General features: G+C 49.8%; 1 protein-coding gene across 8 annotated transcripts in view; it reads right to left on the bottom strand.

Annotated features, from left to right (window-relative positions):
- Positions 1 to 21899, bottom strand: part of Hpcal1 (hippocalcin-like 1) — a 106556-nt gene that overhangs the window by 34872 nt on the left and 49785 nt on the right. For 3 of the 8 annotated variants that reach the window (XM_063262355.1, NM_001394053.1, XM_063262357.1), the window contains one exon: positions 17895 to 17999. The exons of the other annotated variants lie outside the window; for them this stretch is intronic. The gene's annotated coding sequence lies outside the window, so the exon portion shown is untranslated. The remainder of the gene's footprint in view (positions 1 to 17894; positions 18000 to 21899) is intronic. 8 annotated transcript variants of the gene reach the window in all.

The raw sequence follows: 21899 nt of genomic DNA, 5'->3' as shown, positions 1-21899 counted from the left end.
CGTAATTAAAACAAACAAACAAACAAAAATCAAGGTCCCCTGTATAGTCCACACTAGCCTAAGACTGCTATGTAGTCCAGCCTGGCCTCAAACTTGCAGCTATCCTCTGGCTTTAGCCTCCAAAGTTCTGGGATGATGGGCATGCACTCCCATGTCTGGAGGAAGCAAAAACATTGTTGAAAGGTGTCAAGGCAGATGACTAAATGACTTGGGAAACATTGTCTGTTTATAAACCCCAAGACTTAACGTTAAGCTGGACACTCTCCAAACTGATCCACAGACTTAATACAATTCCTGTCGGAATCCATGCTTTATTTCTTTGTAGAAAATGAAAAACCGATTTTAAAATCCATACGAGATTGCGAAGGACCCAAAGTAGCCAGAAATAGTTATAAGAAAGAAGGAAGTAGTGGGACTCGCACCTCTCAGTCTTCCTTGTGTTTTGTCTGTGTAGAGTGTCTGCATGTACATACACATACATGCATGTGTGACGGCACATGTATGTGAGGCCTGAGGTCAACATCAGGAACCTTCCTTCATTGCTAGGGCTTTCAACTGGACACAGAAGTCACTGATTCGACTGGTCTGGGTAGCCAGCTTGTCCAGGATCCCATCTGGATCTTGGGAGCACTAGAATTACAGCCATTATGCACAGCCAACATTCGATGCAGGTTCTGGGATCTGAACTCCGGTCCCTACAGTTGTGCAGCAAGCCAGATGAGCCACCTACCTACCACACCTCCTGTCTTAGTTAGGGTTTTACTGCTGTGAACAGACACCGTGACCAAGGGCAACATTTAGTTGGGGCTGGCTTACAGGTTCAGAGGTTCAGCCCATTATCATCAAGGTGGGAACATGGCAGCATCCAGGCAGGCATGGTGCAGGAGGAGCTGAGAGTTCTACATCTTCATCTGAAGGCTGCTGCCAGAATATTGACTTTCAGGCAGCTAGAACTAGAGTATTAAAGCTCACACCCACAGTGACACACCTACTCCAACAAGGCTACACCTACTAATAGTGTCACTCCCTGGGTCAGGCATAACCGAACCATCACACCTCCCAAGGGTACGTTTACTAAAAGGCATTGAAAGTCAGAGTGGCTGACACATGGGAAGGCGCAGACCAATGGAATGGAGCTGAGAGCCCAGAAATAAATGCATACATTTGAGGCTATGGGAATGTAGCCTAGGGACAGCACCCACCTAGCATGAGCAAAGCCTGAGGTTCAGTCCCGTGCCTCAAAAGCCAATCAGCTGAACCCACACCATACAGTTTAACAGGGATGTCAAAACCGTCTGGTATGCAAGACTAACTTTTCTTTTTTTTTTTTTGGAACTGGGGACTGAACCCAGGGCCTTGGACTTGCTAGGCAAGCGCTCTACCACTGAGCTAAATCCCCAACCCCCTAACTTCCTAACTTTTCTTTAAAATAAAATTATTTATGAGTGAGAGAGACAGAGGTGTGTGTGTGTGTGTGTGTGTGTGTGTGTGTGTGTGGTTGGTTGGTTCTCTCCTCCACCATATGGGTTCCAGGGATTAAGCTCAGATGTGCTGATGACAGCCTTTGTTCACCAAGCTATCTTACCTGCTCATGGCAGTGGTTCTTGGAGTTGAGGAAACAAGGGTGTAGTTAGGAGTGTGAGGTTTCTTCTAGAGAAGTTGTTCTCGACCTCCCTCATACTGTGACCCTTTAATAAAGTTCCTCACGTTGAGGTGACCCCCGACCATACAATTATTTTCACTGCTACTTCATAACTGTAATTTTGCTATTGTTAGGAATGGTAAATATCTGTGTTTTCCGATGGTCTTAGGTGACCCTTGTGAAAGGGCCATTTGAAAGGGGATGCAGGTTGAGAGACGAAACACTCCAAAACTTACTAACACTTGTGAAAAGACCACCAACCACTGAATTATATGTGTTATATTTACCATGCACTGTGTATATGACATTGTAGATTTTAGGGTGTTTGAACTGTACCTTCAAAATCCAGTATGTTGGCTAGTTTTATGTCAACTTGACATGAGCTGGAGTTACTAGAAAAAGGGAACCTCAATTGAGGAACCGTCTCCTCAACATCCAGCTGTAGGGAATTTTCTTAATAAATTGATAGGGATTGGGGCTGGGGATTTAGCTCAGTGGTAGAGCGCTTACCTAGGAAGCGCAAGGCCCTGGGTTCGGTCCCCAGCTCCGGAAAAAAAGAACCAAAAAATAAATAAATAAATAAATAAATAAATAAATTGATGGGGAAAGGCTCTGCCCTTTGTGGGTGGGGCCGACCCAGGGCTAGTGGTCCTGGGTTTTATAAGGGAGCAGGCTGAGCAAGCCTTGAGGAGCAAGCCAGTAAGCAGCGCCCCGCCATGGCTTCTGCATCAGCTCCCGCCTCCATGTTCCTTCCCTGCATGAGTCCCTGCCCTGACTTCCTTTGATGATGGACGTGGAAGATAACAAGCCCTTTCCTCCCCAACTTGCTTTTGGCCATGGTGCTCCATCACAACAACAGTACCCTTAACTAAGAGGCCCACCAGAGGCCAAAAAGGAATCTAGGCCAATGTCTTCCTACATTTCTACATCAGCGGGCAGAAGGACAAAGGACAGAGTCATGGGAACAAGGAGACAAACCACAGGGTTCCCTAGTGCTGGACCATTATCCTTCTCACACAGGAAAAGGAGAGCAGGTGTCAACTTAACTGATGGACAGGACATTCAGCTTCACATCCAGCCGTACTATAGGCCAAGCCAGTACAGTACCTCGGGTCCCCGGCTGCTGGGCACCCAGGCCGAGGGCCAGCATGTGCACTACGTCCAGGGCCATCTCCACATTTGTGGGAAGGGCACATTGCAGTAGTTTCACTTGGATATTTGCTTGATGCCAGGTATGCTGTTAGACACTCCCCTTATTGAAGGGGTGCTCCAGGATCTGAGGGTACCGTGGAGGGCCAGCTGTCAGGATATACATGGTCTATAAGTAGCTTCAGCTCTCAGATCGTATGAACAGCACGGCTGTACACACAGCACCACAGTGGTAGCCTAAGACTTCTTGGAGTCCTTGGCTGTTTCTGTGGCAGGAACCTCTTGATGGCCTAGACCTGGAGGGCCTGTCATGTCTGCCTTCAGCTAGAGAAGTCCCTCTCCAACTCCCAGTCTCAGCTCCTGTCCAGGTACCGTATCTCTGAGACCTGCAGAGAACCCGGAAATGGCCTCTCCAGCCCGCTCCCACAGACCGGATGTGTGCTCAAGAGATGACAAATTGTCTTAATATATTCTGAAGCTCAACTTAATTAGGAAGCAGAGTCCCTTAGGGAGAAAAAAAAATATTGTGGGCTCTGAAGCCCAAGATGGATGGTTTGGGGTTATGACTACTCCTGAGCGACTGTGGTTTAAAAATGACTCATTCAACCACGGTCCCCAGGTAACAGGCACAGTGGCTCGCAGAATAGCCTCAAATGCTATCCGGACAATGACCTCTCTCTGTAGAGGCAGTTCTTTTCGTTGCACAGCCCAGGAAAGTGAGTTAGAGCCAGGTACGATGGCGCACATCTGTCACCCTAGAGTAGGAAAGCTAAGGTGAGAGGGTTGTCGGTTCCAGGTTAGCTTGGGCTATACAGTATAGCCTGGGCTGTATAGTGCAGTCTGAGCGCTGTTGGAAGACTTGTCTCAGAAAATAAGAAAAGCAAAGTAATATTAGTAATAAATAGTAAAGCAATGGAGTCATAAAGGGAACCCTGGATCCTGCAGACGTCATCGGCTTGTATTTCACAGCACACAGTCACGGCCAAATCTAGATGAGACCACTCAGGTTGCCCACCTCACAAGACAAGGAGAGGGTAGAGGGGCGGCTGGGCTTAACAGTAAGCTGAACCCAACCCTGAGCCAGGCACAGTCATGGCCAGAGCCCAGTGCTACCAGCCTTGGTCTGGGAGCACTAGAATTTGCATAGATTCCCAACTCCAAAGCCTATGCAGTGCCCAACTGTGGCTCTTGCTTGTACTCCCACAACCAATGTGGCTGGGTTATTAGTGTGCTTGCCTGGCATTCATGAAGCACCAGGTTTAGTCCCTCTCATTGAACAGACCAGACATAGTTGTGCACACCTGTAATTCCAGTGCTCACTGGGTTGAGGCAGGAGGATCAGACTTTTAAGGTCATCTTCAGCTACAAGGCATGTTTGAGGCCACGGTGGGATACGTGAGACCTTGTTTTGAAAAACAAACAAGCAAATAGATATCAAAACCTACCATCTATGCCCACTTTGAAAGGCCCGGCCTACTCATATGCATGAAGCACCGAGATGGGCGAATAGGATAAGCATGCATCCAGGAGCATGTGTTGGCACCAAGCTACCCGAACATCCACCTACACTTCACCAGTAGGAAAGTTTTGTGTCTGCACACAATGGAATACTAAAAAGCCATCAGAATGCCCGTCGGAGATGCCTAACCACACAGACGATGGTGAATGAAGAAACCAGACACAAGAGCTCACATGCCTTGGGGCCTGCTATAATAAACTGCCCACAGAGTGAGCAGCCTAACACATTTTCAGTTCCCAGTTCTGGGGCAAATCCAAGGTCAAGGTGCTGGTATGGATGGGTTCTGGTGAGAACCTTATTCTGGTTCACCATGTTCTGGTGTGGTAGGGAGAAGGCCCTCTACCTCATTTTATAAGGGAATTAATCCCATCTTGAGAGGTCTACTTTCCTGACATCATTTATCTCCTGAAGCCCCCACCTCCTAATATCATCAATTGTGACTTAGCATTTTGATGTATTAAGTTTGAGGAACACCGAGAATGACTTAAACACTGAGGGCATTCCTCATTTTTTTTAAAAAAAATAAACTGTTATTTATTTATTTAGGGGTATGTGTGTTTGAGGAGGGTGCAGGTGTCTATGTATGTGTGGTATGTATGTATGTGTGTGTGGTATATGTGTTTGTGGTGTGTGTATGGTGTGTTTGTGCATGTGTATAGTGTTCATGGTTGTGTTTGTGTGTGGTGTGTGTTTGTGTATGTGTGTAGTGTGTATGGGTGTGTTTGTGCATCGTGTATATAGTGTTTGTGTGTGTGTGTGTGTGTGTGTGTGTGTGCATGTGTGTGTGTATTTGGTGAGGGTGCATATGTGCTATGGCTGTATGTGGAAAGCAGAAGACAGTTTTCATGAGTCAGTTCTCTCCTTCCACCATGTGAGTCATAAGGATAGATCTCAGCCAGGGAGTTTGTGGTAGGAACCCTTTCCTGTTGAGCCATATTATCACCAGCCCAAGGACTCAGATTGTAAGCAATGTTGCCTCGGAGGAACTCTGAAAACCAGAAGCTGCAAAAATACCAGGCACCGGGGTTGGGGACTTAGCTCAGCGGTAGAGTGCTTGCCTAGGAAGCTCAAGGCCCTGGGTTCGGTCCCCAGCTCTGAAAAAAAGAACCAAAAAAAAAAAAAAATACCAGGCACCAGAGGAAAAGAGTAAAGGGTTTGTGGACCCCGGAGCAGCAGTGAATCGACACCTTCCTGCTTTGTCTTGCTAGGTAAGTGATATCATCTTCCACAGAGTGGGGATAAAGGTGGCCCATTTCTCATAACAGATTTCCTGGGACCTCCCTAGTCAGGGCCATTGTCACCTCCCACCATGACTACCTGCTGCTGCTGACCCTGGCTCAGGGGCTATAAGATCTTCCCAGGAAGTGGGTATTTGTGTGTAGGCATGCGTGTATTTGTGTGTGTGTGTGTGTGTGTGTGTGTGTGTGTGTGTGTGTGTGTGTGTTGTGTGGGAGAGAGAGAGACTCCTAATCCAGTTGGCACTTTCTGTAGGAAGGGATGCCCACCTGTCTCAGCCAGGAACTGAACCAGACTTTTGCAGCTCCAGGGACCTGAAGTCTCATGGGGACAGGAAGGAAGAAGGAAAAGTAGCTTGCCTTTCCTTCCACTGTGGTACATCTGTGAACACAGACATTTAACTGAGGCTTCCCTGGGTAAAGCAAAGAAGAAAAAAAACAAAACACCCGACTGGTCCGGCCCGCCATTTTACAGTTGTGCAAAGGATCCAAGAGGGAAGAGTCTTGCTCCTAAATCACAGAGCCAGGTGTGACCAGGTGTATGGCCAGGAGTGGCCCTGTAAGACCAGTGTGGCCAGGTGTGGCCAGGCCATAACCCAGAAGTGGGCAGGTGAGGCCAGTGTGGCCAGGTGTGGCAGCATGACCAAACAAAACTCCCGGGAAAGGCAGATGCTTTTATTTGTCGGAGAGTGACAAAAAGATCCCACGTGTTCAGGTGATACCATCTGTGGTCACTCAGCGGTCACCTGTCACATGGGCTGGGGCCACTGTTACACATTCCAGCAGTTTTATTAGTAATGAAATCGGAGGAGAGAGAGGAGAGCAGGTATTTGGTTTGGAACAAATTATCATTATGGCCTGAGAGGGAGCACAATGGCCACAGTGTCCCTAGGAGTGGCTGTCCTGAGTCCACCCCAGGTGGCTCTCAGAGTACCAGGAATGTGAAGGGTGAAGGAATCTAAAGCATGCTGATTCTGGACTCTGGGTTGTCACTAGGTGGCCCCGGACAGTCACCTCTCTCTCTGGAACTGCTTCCTTCTCCATCCCTTCTCCCTGTCGTTCCCTTGGTAGCCATGAGACCACATGAGGCGATGAACCCATACAGAAACACCCCCTCCACCCACAGGCATTTATACAAAGGGCTGGCGGTACCATCCTGCTGTGCACAGGACCATGTGTCAGGCACAATCACATGCACATGCTATGCCCAAATCCTGACATACTCCCTGCGGTCTCCCTCAGTTCCCACCCAGGGCTAGACCATCCGATGGGCCTGCTTGTCATCTCTAGGCTGAGCAGTCAGACAGAGTGGGATCTTGGTCCTGGGTCCACAAGACCCCAAATACCTCCTGGATGAAGAAGACCCTTCCTAAACTTTGAGTGAAGAATCAGCAGGCAGCTCAAAGGAGATACCAGGGTAGCTCGTGAATAGTTTTGAATATTAGAATACAGACTGAGTTTGGCAGTTAGGAGCCAAACTGGATTGTGGATTCTTAACTGATGGAGGAGGAGGGTCAGGATGGTAACCTGGGCAGGATGAATGTGGCAGGGCCTTTGCCAGAGGGAGATAGGTGAGCAGTCTAGGCAGAGGCTGAGACTGGTCCCTGTAACAACCAGATAATCGGGGTGTGTGTGTGTGTGTGTGTGTGTGTGTGTGTGTGTGTGTGTGTGGCTGTAGGTAGCTTTCAGCTTGTCACAAACACAATCAACCCGTGAGGCAGAATTATTGGGATTAAAGTCTCTGGACAGGTGAAAGAGGGACTATATTTCAGAGGGGGGGTGGTGGTGGGAGGGAGAGAGAGGGCGGAAAGGGAGGGAGGAACAGAGACAGAGACAGGGGAAGCCGAGACACTCGGCTTCGAGATGTAGCCTGTCGAGCGACCACATGGAAACACACCACAAAGACTGGGATTAAGGCTGCCGAAGCCCCTTAATCAGGAGCCTGCAGGATGTGCAGGAGCTCAGTTTCAATGAAGGGATAAGTCACGCGAAAACAGAAATAAATTATTCATTCCCCTCAAATGAGCAGCCTTCACATTCCCACAACAACCGCCTCACCACAGGCACCCCAAAGACATGGCAGTCCTGTTAGTGACACTGCTCAGCCACTCAGGCGTGGGTAGACACCGGATTTGGACCTCACCATCTTGACAGCTCCCCAGGATCTGTCCACACTGTTAGTTCAGCACCACAGATTAAACCAGCCTGGCTCGGCTAATACAGTCCAGACTCAGGCCAGCTTCAAGCCCCAGGGGTAGCTTCCCTGTGGAAGGCGGCATCTCCCTGGAATCATCTGCACCCAGAGCCTGCTGAGAACACACAATTGCCCCCCCCCACTCCCCCCGGGTCAGGAAAGAAGCCTAGAGTCCCTCCTTGTTCCCATGCAGATTTCCAACCACATGAGCTGAGGCTGCTGTAGGAGGCACGAGGGTTCTGGAGTCACCCCTGCCAATCACTGCAGCAGCCATGCACCACTGGCAGCCCTAGGTCAGGACCCCAGGGGGACCAGCGGAGAGTGGGAAGGAGAGTTCACTCACAAAGCAAGTCTCGTGCTTTAACCACGATTGACCGTCTTTAAGCTCTGGCATGCCCGTCGGACTATTTCCTCTGCCCAGAACACTTCCTACCTTCTCTATTCTCCTTCAGATCAGTCTCGAGGTCCCTCCAGGGAGGCCCCAAGCACCTGTCCTCGCCTCCCTAGTGGTTCTCAACCTGCAGATTGCAACCGTCAGAAAACACGCATTCCCAACATTCTTAGGAACCGAGATACCATCACTCGGTAGCAAAATTACAGTTGTGAAGTAGCAGCAAGAATAAGTGTATGGGTGCGGTTTCCTAAGACCGTTTTCCAATGGTCGAGACCTGCAGGCTGAGAACTGCTGCCCTACCCCATTCCTATGGTACTGTGAGGTTCACTTTCCCCTCACCTTACCTGCCGCTGGTGGCACTGGGGGCATCTCAGCTGTCCAGGGCTAGCAACTGTACCCCTGCAGCAAGATACTAGAGCAGACGGAGGGCAGGGCCTGCCTGGCACCCAGCACACCTCCGGGCACAGAGAGAGCAAATGAGATTTTAAGCCTGAGGCCCCACTTTTCACCTGTCCAGAACAGAGGAGAGTTCTGCCTTGCAGTGGTGGGGTTTGGGAGGACACCGGCCAGGGCACCTCCCAGGGTCAGGAGCCTGTACCCATCTTGATCCACACGGAGGAGGATTCCACCTCTCTGTCCCTAAGCTCCCACAAGGGGTCTTTTGCAGTAGCCACACTGGCTGGCATCCAGCCTCATGCCCACTCCTTGTGTGAGAGGCGACGTGAGTATGTAACTGAAGGGATGATCTTCCAGCCGGTCCCACCCTCAAGAGTGGAGGTCCAAAGCTGTACGTGGCTTGTATGTGAGTGAGAAATGTGTCTTACAGGTTGGGGCAAATCTCAGGAAACTGGTTCTGGATATAAAGCAAATGTGCCAATCCAGAGCTACCATTAAAGAGGCATGTGTTATGTGTGTGTACACATGCACGTACGTGGGTGGAAATGTATGCACATTTGGATAAGTATGCATATCTATAATATATATTTTTAAATTTTAGCAGCTCTCAGTAAAAGGAAACATGTAGCAATGGGTGAAGAGAATGGGGTACATATACATAACAGTTTACAGCAGTCTAAGAACTACAAAGCCCCAAACATCAACAATGTTGCAACAGAGATGCCAGGACAATAGCTGGACCCCATAAGCTGCTGCTGCCTCAGTGTTCCATTTAACAGACTGTATATTCCAGCAGCAAAGTTGTGTCTAAGTCAATTTTCCATCAAAAGACACCCGAGATAATCATCTTAAATGCAGAAAAAGTTTACTCTGGCCACAGATTAAGAAGTTTCATCTATAGTTGGCCTTGCAGCTTAGGGCCTGTGGCAACATGGCAGGTTGGAACCATGGAGCTGAGAAGGTCAACTTGGGTCATAGCAGTTGGGCATGGGGTTCTCACATATAAGTTTTTTGCGGGCATATGTTTGGATCTCTTTGGTAGTATTAAGGAGGGTGACGATTGGATCATTGGAGCATGTTTAGTTTTGTGAGAAACTTCCAGCTGTCTTCCAGAAACGTTTGGAGTCTGGCCATTCTAGTAGATTTACAGTGGTAAGGTTTTAATCTATGTTTCTTTAATGACACTTACTGTTTAGACCACACAGGACTAGTGTTTAAAAACAAAACCAAAGACACATTGTAATAGTGTAACAGTGTCACTCTTTCCTTAGTGCATATTTAACTGCACAACATAATGGGCCCCACTGTGACATTACACATTCACACAATGTACTTTGATCACATTCGACCCTAAGACCAATCTTTACTGTAGACCAGACTATCTTGGGGCTGCAGTGACAACATGCCTTGGTGGCAGTCAGAACCTGTGTAGGAGTTGCCACAGAGACCATCAGGATACCCCAAGACCAACAATCTGGCCTCCTAAGTCCCATCTAACATGTTAACAGTCTCAATCTAGCTGATCATGAAGCAAAAAGAACCATCATCTCTGCATGAATAGTCAGGGGTCACCCAATGTCTCCACAGAGGGAAATCCAGGCCTGAGAAAGAAGGAGACTTGCACAAGCATCCCAGTGGAAAAGAGGCATGAGATCCAGACAGGCTGGTGGCTGTTGAGCCTCAGATGGCACTGGTCATGTGTGTCGGGTGCATGTCCATCCTGGAAGCGCCACTGGGGGGGGGGCGGCTCCTGAACAGCTCAGACAGAACCAGCATAGAGGATCTTTTCTGCTCCTTCAAGGACGTAGGGACTGCCTCTGTCCCCACACAAGCAGTGACCCAGGGAACTCAATCCAATCCAAAGATGCTGCCATATTTGAATTTTCATCGGGGTGATGGTCTGTTAGCAGAAGGTGAAGTCTCATTTGCGATTTTAGTCTGACACATCATGTTTAAGGGGGCTCCCGCCATGTGTCAGGCCCTGTCCTAAGCGTCCAGAATGTAACACAGAACAAGAGTGATTCTTGCTTCCAAAGAGTTCATGGTGCATGTAGCAAAAAGGCCACAGGAGGTTCTGGGTCAAATGGTACAGGCCCTGGGTAGGTGATACTAAAAGAAGCCACGGAGGGAACCCCAACTTTACTTAGGGTCCAGGAGAGCTTTCCAAGCAGTAAGATCATCAAGTGACTATGAACATGAGAGGGCTGGGTGTGGGGTGCAGTCCTGGAAGGAACTTTCCAGGAAGTACTCCACTCAACCAGGAGGCTGCTCATCCTCTGGGGCGCTTGTAAGACACAGCAGACAGTGGGCGGCTGCGGTCAGCACTCAGCTCGCTGGGCTAAAACGGACCTCAGCTGGTAGCAGCCTCTGGCCCAGTGCCTACCGGCTTTTCTCAGCAGAGCTAGCTAGATGAAAAGCCCAGGGACTCCTCAGTTCACAGACTCAGAGAGCAAAGCTCGCTTCCTGCCCTGGTCCCAGCAGGTTCTCTCTGTTCACTCCAGACCTCAAGCCAGAGAGTTCTCAGGCTTTCCCACCAGTCTGCCCACACATTTTCTCCTGACCCCAGAGCATGGGCTGGGGTGTCTCCAAAGCCAGCAAAGCTGCTTGCTGAGTGACAGCTGGAGTTTTTAAAGTACAGTTACAGTGGCAAAAGAGCAGGGCAGGTAGACTCACAGCCAGCCTGATTAACAGCTCTTTGGGGCAGTGGCATTTATGCAGTGTGAAAAAAACCCGCACAGGTCTTGGTTGAGCTAAGCATCCTTCCTGTCTGGACCTCCAGTCCTTACACTGAGGAGGGCATGACTGTTCTGGGGAGGCCTGGCTTCAGGACCTTCGGCTCCCTGCTCAAGGCTGCAGTCAGCCTGTGCACATGTGCTGAGAAAGGGCATTGGTTCAGAGTGTCCCCTAAGTCGCCAGCGTTCTTCGTTGTTTTTCTCACATCGGTCCTCTCATGAATGGGTGGCTACATGTTTAAAGCATGGTGGGAAGCCTGCCGTCAGCCCTATCACATTCCCTCTCCTGCCTGTCTCATCTTCTCAACCTACAAATGCTTCTGGAATTTTAATAGCTCCCCAGCCTCCTTCCATCCCTGGCCAATCTGATAAGTAGCAGGCTTGGCTGTAGGGGTAGAGGCTGAAATTGCTGATGTGGTCCAGGCAAAAACCACCCAGCACCCACGAACGGACATCCAGTCGAAAGATAGGTGGGGTTGCTGTACTCACTGTGAGGCCATCATTAACTGAGCCCAGCTCAGCTGCCTTTGGGGAAAGAGCAGCCATTGCTTTGTGGAATTTGAAGTACTTCATCCACAGCCCAGAGGGAAGCTTAGTGTGTGTTCCCTGAGTCTGTCAACCCTCTAGGGTCTCACCACAAGCCCCTCATTTTATGGGGCCAAGGACAGTTATAAACCCCTTCTCTCCAAAGCAACGCTCACGAGCCACGTTTTGTTCGTCCTCACAGTTGTTTTTGACAAACAAGTGATGGGATGAGAAGCTTTAGGAACAGGAAGGAGGAGGAAGCAGTGATCTCAGGGTTGCTTCTGTCTGTACACTGCAGCCTCCGTGAAGGTCCCACGAAGAAACAGGATGTCGTCACCTGCCCTGATAGCTCTGGGGATGGTTATAAGGTGTGGCCTTCCACGGAATAGGAGGGACTAAGTCATGTCCAAGTCCAAACATTTTTAAAACTTGCCATCAGAAGTTCTGTTTACGGGGGTTGGAGATTTAGCTCAGTGGTAGAGCGCTTGCCTAGCAAGCACAAGGCCCTGGGTTCGGTCCCCAGCTCCGAAAAAAAAAAAAAAAAAAAAAAAAAAAAAGAAGTTCTGTTTACAAAGCTGGGTATGGTGGCTCCTGCCTTAGGTTCCAGTACTTGGGAGGCAAAGGCAGGCGGATATCTGTGAGGTCAAGGACAGCCTGGTCTACAGAGCAAGCTATTTATATGTCAGGGCTAGAGAGGTGGCTCAGTGGTTAAGAACACATACTGCTCTAACACAGGTTCCAGTTCCATTTCTAGGACCCATGCTGAGTTGACCACAGTTGCCTAGAACTCCAGTTCTAAAGGATCTGACACCTCTGACTTTCAAGGACACCTACACTCGTGTGTGTGTGTGTGTGTGTGTGTGTGTGTGTGTGTGTGTTACACCTGTTCTCATACACAGACACATAATTTAAAAAAAATCTAAAAAACAGTAAATGTCTTTTTCTTCATCAATATCAGAAATATGCTCTTAAATTAGACCTTGTCAATTTCATGTGTTTTTTTCTTGCATTAAAAAAGTGTGTGTGTGTTTGGGGGTGGGGGAGCTGGAGAGAAGGCTCAGAGGTTAAGAGCACTGACTGCTCTTCCAGAGGTCCTGAGCTCAATTCCCAGCAACCACATGGTGGCTCACAACCATCTGTAATGGGATCTGATGCCCTCTTCTGCTGTGTGTGAAAACAGCGACTCATATAAATAAAGTAAAAAAAAAAAAAAAAAGTGTGTGTGTGTGTGTGTGTGTGTGTGTGCGCCTAGAAATTATCATCCTCCTGCCTTGGCTAGGATTTACAGGCATGTGACACTACACCCAGCTAAGGAAAAAAAATTAAATCTACCTACAATAAATTTCATCCTTTCTAGGTGTACAACCCATTTAGTTTTGACAAATGTACCCAGCTCTGTAACTATCCAAAACACTTTTATCAGGAGAAAGGAATCTTTTAAATTTATGCTAATAAGTGGTTTAGCAAATATGAATATTTATCACCTCACCAATTACTCTACTGACTTATTTTATTAATTGCTGGGTTTTTTTTCCCCCAAGATATAAAACAAGGCAGTAGGAGACAGCTGGTTTGGTGCCTTTGTGCTTAGTAGCTCTGTATAGAGCGACTGTGGTTTGCTGTCCCTTTGACTCAGTGGGAGGGGGTGACCCTGACCAGTCCTACGAAGAAAGTAAAGTCCAGAGATTAGATAACTGTCCAAGGTCAGACAGCTGCTAAGAGGAAGATCTGGGACTGACATCCAGGTCTAATTTCCACTTCCGTATTCGTATCAGTCCCAACAGCCACACCACCAAAAAAAGAAAAAAAAAGCGTCATTGTACAATTTGTGTTCTTCCCTAACTGCTTTGCCTTGAGTGTCTCAAAGGGCATGAGATGGGAGTGAACGCTGGACCCATGCCCTCTGCATTCCTCACACACAGACAACTGTCACTCCTCAGCTCTGGCCTCTGAACAAAGCCCCCCAAGGACCTCAAGTCTACCTCGGCCTCCCGAGGGAATGTAGGCGTGGAGACAGGACAGATTGTAGCCAACACCTCTTGCTTCGTGAATTCTCTGGCGGGATACAATGTTACTAGATGAAAAGGCAGGCTTTAAGCAGAAGATAAGGGATAAGGTCACAGGTCTCCAGGAGTAAGCACACACGCTTGGAGAGACCTTGGACAGGGTAGACCCTAGCTTCTGCTGAGACAATAAGGATCCTCCTTTTCTCCCTCCCCTCTCTTCCCACTCTATTTTATAGCATTCTTTGTTCACCATAAACAGCTCATTGGAAGGGAGGGCTTAGCGCCTCTTCATCCCAGAACTCTAGCAGACCTTTGTGGCCTGTGGAACCATTCACTACGTGACTTCTGCTGTTTCCCTCTCCATAGTTCAGTCTTCCCAGCACCATCATTATCCTTCTCCGTGTGGTGAAGTCCCAGGAATCAATCCACACCTCACAGAACTTCAGCTCTCCTGGGTGTGTGTGTGTGTGTGTGTGTGTGTGTGTGTGTGTGTGTGTGGTGTGTACGTACAGATTACAGACCAATAATCAAAAAGATTACAGATTTGGGGAGGGGGGATGACTGCCAGGGAGGAGGTGGTTGGGCACAGACTTCATGCTGTCAGGTCCAGTTGTCTGCCCAACTCCTCCCTCCTAATTCCTTCCTGGACCCCACACCTGCTCCTCCCAAGAAGCCACCTCGGCTGTTCCACTTGTTCCCACCCCACCTGCAACTGTGACATTTAGTATTTGTTACGCTTTGAATCTGAACTCAGGACATCAGTGTCTGCAGATGGGAGGCCACTTACTACCTCTGTCTAGGCAGACAAGCTGTGCCTCACCTGGGAGAAAAAGGGTGTCTCCCATAAACCTCAGACTTCTCAAGAAGGCTGACCACACGAGACCTCTCCAGTGTACATGCCAATACTGTGAGGAAAGCACCAGAGGGTGGGGCAAATGAGTGGCTGGGTCAGGAGGTGGCCTTCAATGACTTTTTTGTCCTATATTTTTGCCAACTTTCTGATCTGTTTTACATAATTCTTCTAATTAAAGTAAGTGTTTTATGCAGCCCATTGTCCCTGGGGCTCTGGCATTCTGCCCTACTGACCTGAGGACTCAGCTTGACTCAGGGGGGAGGATTTGGAACACTCTTCAGGAAGGAGCCCAGTAGCATTTGGAGCCCAGCAGGCCAGCGGAAGACAAGTGGTTGCCCTGGGGAACTGGGCAGGCCCAGCCAGGTTGCTCTGAGCTCCTGGGAGTGGGTGGGGACTAAGGACTTGGCTACATTTTAGATTTTCCTAGAGCCCGGGTAGGAAAACAGACCTCGTTCTGAACACAGTGGCACACACCTGCACTCCCAACGCTGATTGGGCGGCTGAGGCCGGAAAACTAGAGAGTTAAGGCTGCTTTGGCTTTGTAGCCAGACCTGGTTTTAAAACATTAGAACAATTAACATCAACCAGAGCTGGTAGCCAACATCCATACAATACCGCGGCCACCCCAGGAAGGAAGTGACTCTGGAGTCAAAACTCCCAAGGACCCTGGGGTTCAAATATTGGATTCAGGCTAAGAACTTTAGAGAAATTTGGAAAGACTTCTAGTGGCCTGGCTTTTAAATGGCCTGGGCTTCCTCTGGCATGAGAATGACATGGGTCCCCATAAGTGGCATGGGCAGGCTTGGCCACGACCCCTGAGGAGGCCTGTATCACAAAGCATAGAACCATGGGGAGATGAAGTTGCTTCTTGGGGCTGCTGGTGAGAACTGAGCCCCCCCCCCCCACCAGGAGCCCAGAGAACAAAGGCTCCTGTGTCCTCGGGCTTCAAATACTGAAACATTAAAAACCCACTTCTGGGGACTCGGGTGTCTGATGTCATCTTCACCGAGAGCCACTCAGAGCACAATCTCCAGTTTCTAGGAACATTTCTGTCACTCGTCACTTTCCATCACTTTAAATTTTAATTTTTCTATTATGGAGTCAGACGATAATGATGACAGCATCCCCCTACTACATGCTTTATTCATGGAGAGGAGGCATGGGTGTCAGAAGCAGAGAGCCTGCTGGGACCTGAGCCTTGAGTCACACCGTCCTCAACATCGTGCCTCGGTTTCCCCATCAGCTCCTCATCCCCGTCCAGGGATCTGGCTACACTCGCTGCATGCCTGGAATCAGCTTCTGATTATCTCGTTGGTTCTGGGGCTTGCTGCTCTCACCTGTCACTTAGAGCCTCTTGATGCTGCAGCCGTTGAGAGCAGGCAGAGGCCTATGGAAGGAGGCTCCCTGGCACTGGAGTGCTCCCTCTTAGGGTCACTGGTGTGACTGAGCCATGCAAGAGCAGGGAGCCACAGCTGCTGGGTCACACAAGCCGCCGCTGTGACAAGTGGCTCTGAGTACACCTGTAGTTCAGTCCTTAGGTGGGGAATGGGAGCTGTCTTTGTGTCCACTGTAAATGGATGCCACCTGAAGGGCAACACAGATGCTCAGGAGTGAGGGACCCATGCTGAGATCCAGGTGTGTGGGAAGGAAGGCTGCCAGGGGCAGGCGTCCTGAGCAGCGTGTGGCACTTACTACTGAGCCCTGCCTTCGTGACAGCGCTTGTCCCCCTGGATTGCACGCATTTGCTCAATCATCTACCTCCCACCCAGGAGCCTCTGAGTGCTCAAACCTCAAGCTGGTATTGAACCCACCACCCTGGTTACAATATGGAGTCAGAATATGTGCTGAGTGCCTGAAGGGCTCCATGTAGTGCGTGGTGCACACATGTTGGTAGACTGTCTTTTGCAGATTAACTCTGCACAGTCAAAGCACCACACAGCTTCCCCTCCTGTGCTTCAGCCTACAGGAAGTGGAGGGTTTTGATTTCTCTCATCATTGGAAGACTGCTCAGATATAAAGCAAAACTACAACTAGGCCCTCACTCCACGGGCAACGGTGGCAACAAGGTTCCCAGCAGTGACAGTGAACCAAGGAAACATCCATGCACATCCTCTCATCTTTGAAGATGATGTCTTCTGGAAGAGGCAGGTGAACTTGCGGCCATTCTTCTTCTGAATGGCTATAAAATACCCAGAGCTAGCCCAGCAGCAGAGAAACTCTGGCCCACAAGGGCCTGTGCATGCCCTGTCTCCTTACCACTGTCATCCAGTGGGGAGCCTGCCTGAGGGCACTCTGGGCTTGCTCTTATATCTGTTCAGGTGAACCCTCCAGGGGATCAGGAGACTGTAAGAGAAGGCCTCCATGCTCATTGGATTAAACAAAAGTCCCAGGGATGGCTCCTCAGGTCAAAACTTGCAGTGTTACCCAGCCCCAGAGAGAACATGGAAGTCCCACACCCTACCCACTGATCCTTTAATGCAGCAAGACTTAGCTTCTTGGAAACTCCAGTTGGGGTGAGACCACGCCTTAAGCTATCCACCCAACATGGGGCTATGCTACCAGGCCTCTGAGCCGTGGCAGAGCTGAGTGCAGAGGACAGAGAACTCGAGGTGACAGGGTAAATGGCTTGGTAGAAAAGCTTCGGGGAGCACTGTAAACTGGGTCAAGGTTGCAAGACAGATGTGTACTCCAGCTGGACTCTCCATGTGGTTCAAAGGCTATGGTTACTTCCAAGATGCTGGTGCATTCAGACCAGTTTCTCTCCAAGTGAAGAGCCCATCAGACTCACATGACCCTTCCACCTCACCCCAGCACAAGCACGACCTCCCCGCCCTCTGCTAAGTGCACATCATCCACCAGGCCCCTCCCACTGGCTTTGCCTCCTCTATCACTTACTCCCCTGCCCATGAGCTGACCTTCTGGAGTCTCCTGTAGGCCAGCTCCCGCCTGGTCTCTATAGCCTGAAAGGCATGGTTACCTTGGATCCAGAGCAAAGTTTAAGCCCAGTGACTGGTTCCATTCTGTATGACATGAGATAGACCACCACTTTCCCTTCATAGATGAAGAAAGAGAGGCAGGAGACAAAGGCACAGAGCACGATTTCCTTAACATCATTGCTACCTGGTTCTCGGGGGCAGGGCACCACATAACGCAGAAGAGCATGCTGGGAGTTTTCAAGAGTGCTAGGCTCCAGTGATCCCTTGGATCATGGCCCCTGGTCAGGCTCCTCAGGTAGCGACTAGTACTCACCTCAATGTCTCGAGACCGTCCTCAGTATCTAGACTTCACAGAGCAGCCTTGAACAAAAGCTGGCCCACAGGTACCATTCAGTCTTGAGGTGCTAAGCCATGGGACCTGAGACAAAATGGAACTTGGTCTACAGGTGCCTCTGTTGCTTGGCCTTTCTTCTGCCAAGCTCTGAGGAGTCAGGGGTCTTACGGTGAGGGACAAAGTCACTAAACACCTCAGGTCAAGAAAGACTAGACACCTGGATCCCCACATCTCCCCCAGCCACATTCCACACCTGCCCTTAGGCACCTGCCTGTGATACGCTGCCCCTCTGCTCCTACCTCTACCATGAAGACACCCTGCCTGCTCCAGAAATGGTGGGAAACAGATCAGAAGAAGCTGAAACCAGAGGTGGGTGTTGGGTAACCAGGTAGTTAGTTCTTCAGGACTGAAAGGAAGAGGACATTAAGGGCTACAAATAGGAAAGGGGGCCTGGGCTTCCAGGGCTCTACAAAAGATTGTGTGGGCGGAATGCCAACACCAGATTTGAGTCCAACCACTCCAGAGGCCTAGCTCTGTCCTTTTTAGAGATAAGTAGTCCAGGTAGGCGCCTGCACAAGAGAGTTGTTTTTTCCAGGACGCCAAGAAGTACACTTCAAGGACACGCTGGGGTGGCCTAATAAGGCCAGGTCCTTCCTTTCCCTTTGAATTAAGTAGTTCTTGCCTGGTTGAGCCTGTGCCTCCTTAGAGCTCATTTCGGCTTTCCCTGGTGGAGCTAAACACAACCTATTAATTATTATTTGATTACTAGGCAAATGGTGACAGTTTTTAAAGGGACAAAGTTCTCCCTGCTGTACTTAGACTGCCATCAGTCTAGTGCTGAGAGCCCTGGGGAGAGAGGCACATCCTTCTGATCTCCACAAACTTGCTCTTGACCCAGGGGTAAGTGCTTATGAGTGGCTCTCGGTGGGTTCCAGCCATGAAGCAACAAGGAAGCCAGAACCCCAGCTCAGCAGCACCAAGTGTCCATGTTCCCATCTTGGGCCAGGCAGGCTGCAAGCTCCAAAGGGGACACTGCTGCAGGGCTACCAGCTCCAAAGGGAGACAGGAAACGCCTCTTGGAAACTTCATATATTCTGTAGATACCTTGAGGCCAAGGAAAATCAGATTTCCTCAATGGCTGTTGAGGCCTAAAAATTGGAACCCCAAGACCAACAACTTCTAGAGGACTTGTCACAGAAATCAGGCCATACCCTGATTTACCCAGCGGACCTAAATGGCCCACTTCTTCCTGGCCCTACAGAGTGGGAGGGAGGTGCCTCTGGCTGCAGCAGAAACCATCAAAATGGCATTTTTAGTCTGCAAAGGCCCAGCAGTGTGACCCACGCTAGCAGGTGAATGTTGTGCCTGTTGGGACTCAGTGCCAGTTCGGGTCAGGCCTGGCGTATCGGAGTCCAGGGGCTCTCCCAGACCAGGGAAAAGCCACCAGCTGCTGCCAGCTCAAGAGATGTGCTTTTGGGAGAACCAAGTAATTACAGCCTTCCCCTGCTGTCTCCTGCTCCTCACCAGGTTTAGCTGTTGGCTGAGAAAGCAAAGCTGGTTGCGGGGATGACTTCCAACAGATATAATCAAATAATCTATTCCTGGATTCTGAAGTACTGAAATGTCGGTAATTCAATTCCTGAAATGTCATTTTGGAGCTGTGGGTGCAGGGAGCACAGCAGCCTAGTAAACATGCTTCTGTCAGGGGGGCCCCATGCACACACTGCCCTTCAGCCCCAGCCTGTGCTAGACAGGAGACTGTGAATGGGTGGCCAAGGCCACCAGGTCGACGGAACCCTTGGCACAGGATGGAGACTTCAAGGAGGGTGGCTAAATATTGGCCACAGCTTAGGAGGTGTGCCAAAGAAGAGCGTTAGCCAACTTCCCCAAGTTCCAGCAAAGGAACTTGGCGTGCCTTGGGGGCCTGGGTCTCCCGAGGGGTGTGTTGCGGGGGGGGGGTGGGCTAGATCAGTGTCAAGGCTCAGCTTATCGGACTGTTGGTTTGCAGTGACAGCTGCTCTGTTTTCGCCAGCCCCCTCCCCCTGCCCCCCACAGAATTCACCGTGATATCAGCTCCAAGGTTTTCAGTGGGAACCAATCAGGGCACCGGGAGGCTCAAGGACTTGTCTAGAACTTATGACAAACTTTGACCAGAAAAATCTAACACCTACATCTACATATGCATGTGAGTCTGTGGTGGTTATTAATATTTTACTCTTCAGGTTCCGTTTTGGTTATTTATGAGTCTTCCCACAATAAGGATATTTAAATTTTAGTTTAAAAAATGCTAATAAGATGCCTTTTGCAGAACCCCACACTGGCGGCTCACATCCCATAATTCCATATCTAACCGTCAGGAGGTCAGTGCGCTCACACGGTTACCCTCAGATGATAGCACATCACAAAAGCAATTAGAACTCTCCTTCAGAAACACCTCCTTACTCTGCCTCAGGGGCACCATTCAATCCAGTCTCTTGGGCTCCTCTGCCATGTCAATTACTATGTGGCTCTCACTCCCTCTCTTAGTGCCACCAAACACCCTTATCCTCCCACATCAAGGGACTCAGCATTAACCTAGCAGCTGGTTGCTCCCATGCCAGGAAACCTCTGGGCCCATGTAAAATCAAGGCTGCCTTGACTTTGGATCAGACACCCCAATTATGAATATATTTTTCTCCTCTAAGACAGAAAATCACATCAACCTGGGTGGTAAAGAAGCAAGAAGTCAGGATGTCATGTGGTGCAGGGAGCTGAGCCTGGGGGTGTAGGAGAAGCCCAGGGCTGTGGGGACATGCGGATAGGATGTCCAGGGCTCTTGGAACCTAGAGATGTAGGCACTTGAAGTCAGGATACCCAGGGCTCTGGGCACAAGGGCTAGTAAGAAGCAAAGGCTGTTGGTGCCTGGGATGGAGGTCACCTGGAATTTCCAGGGCATGGAACTGTGGGAGTCTAGGGCTGTGGGTGCCATGGGTAGGGACAAGATGTTCATGGCTATAGATGCTAGGTGATGTTGGGACACCTGGTGACAGCTGCTTAGGGTTGTGGGACCCTGGGTTGTGGACACTAGGGGCTATGGGTGACAAGGAATAGGATGCCATGGGCTGTTTAGACATGAGGTTCAAGGTATCTGGGGCCTGGGACAACTGGGCTGTTGAGGCACAGATTGTGGGAGCTGAGGCTATGTGGATATAGGATGCTTGGGTCTGTGAGAACCCAGAGCTGTGGGCACCTAGGTGCATGATGCTTGGGTCTGTGAGAGCTCAGAGCTGTGGGTACCTGGGTGCAGGATGATTGGGACTATGGATGCCCAGGGCTGCTGGGATACGGGTGCCCAGAACTGTGAGATCCTGGAGCTATAGACTCCCAGGATACAGGATGGCCAGGGTTGATGCAGCGCTGGGTGCTCAGGGCTGTTGGAGCATTGGGTGCAGAGCACCTGAAGTTGTTTCTATGGTTTTGAGAGTAAAATCTGAGCTACTGAGGCGGGAAGGGACAAAGACGAATGATGGGCTGTGGGGAGAAACATCGCAAAGGGCCAGGTATGGTAAGATCAGGTAGAGACTACTGGGGATGACTATTAGTGAGCCAGGGCTTGGAAAGCAGATCTTAGAGCTACTGTGAGACTTGTTCTAGAACCAGGCGATGGTGCCTCTGTCACATGATGTCTAACCTGGTCTACATACAAGAGACTAGCCTGAGCTTGATGAGATGTTCTCAGGATACAAAACACACCTAGCAAGTGAAGGCATACACAGAGACAGTGAGGGGGAAAAATGAATTTAGACTGTAGAGATCCTTGACTGGCCGCTGGACCAACCGCACACCCGCTGTGTGACGTATTCTTGAGCCTTGTTCATGAATAGAGCACAGAAGGGCAACCTCAGCCCAGGGTGGTGAGTCCAAATGAGGACAGCAGGTTAACTAGTGTTAGAACCTAGGTTTATCCACAGCTAAGAGCAGAAGACAAACGCTGTGGCTGGAGGA

The sequence above is a fragment of the Rattus norvegicus genome, chromosome 6 (assembly GCF_036323735.1).
Source record: "Rattus norvegicus strain BN/NHsdMcwi chromosome 6, GRCr8, whole genome shotgun sequence".
NCBI classification, from domain to species: Eukaryota; Metazoa; Chordata; class Mammalia; order Rodentia; family Muridae; genus Rattus; species Rattus norvegicus.
Note: the sequence above shows the minus strand (reverse complement) of the source record. Positions and strands in the feature narration are given on the sequence as shown.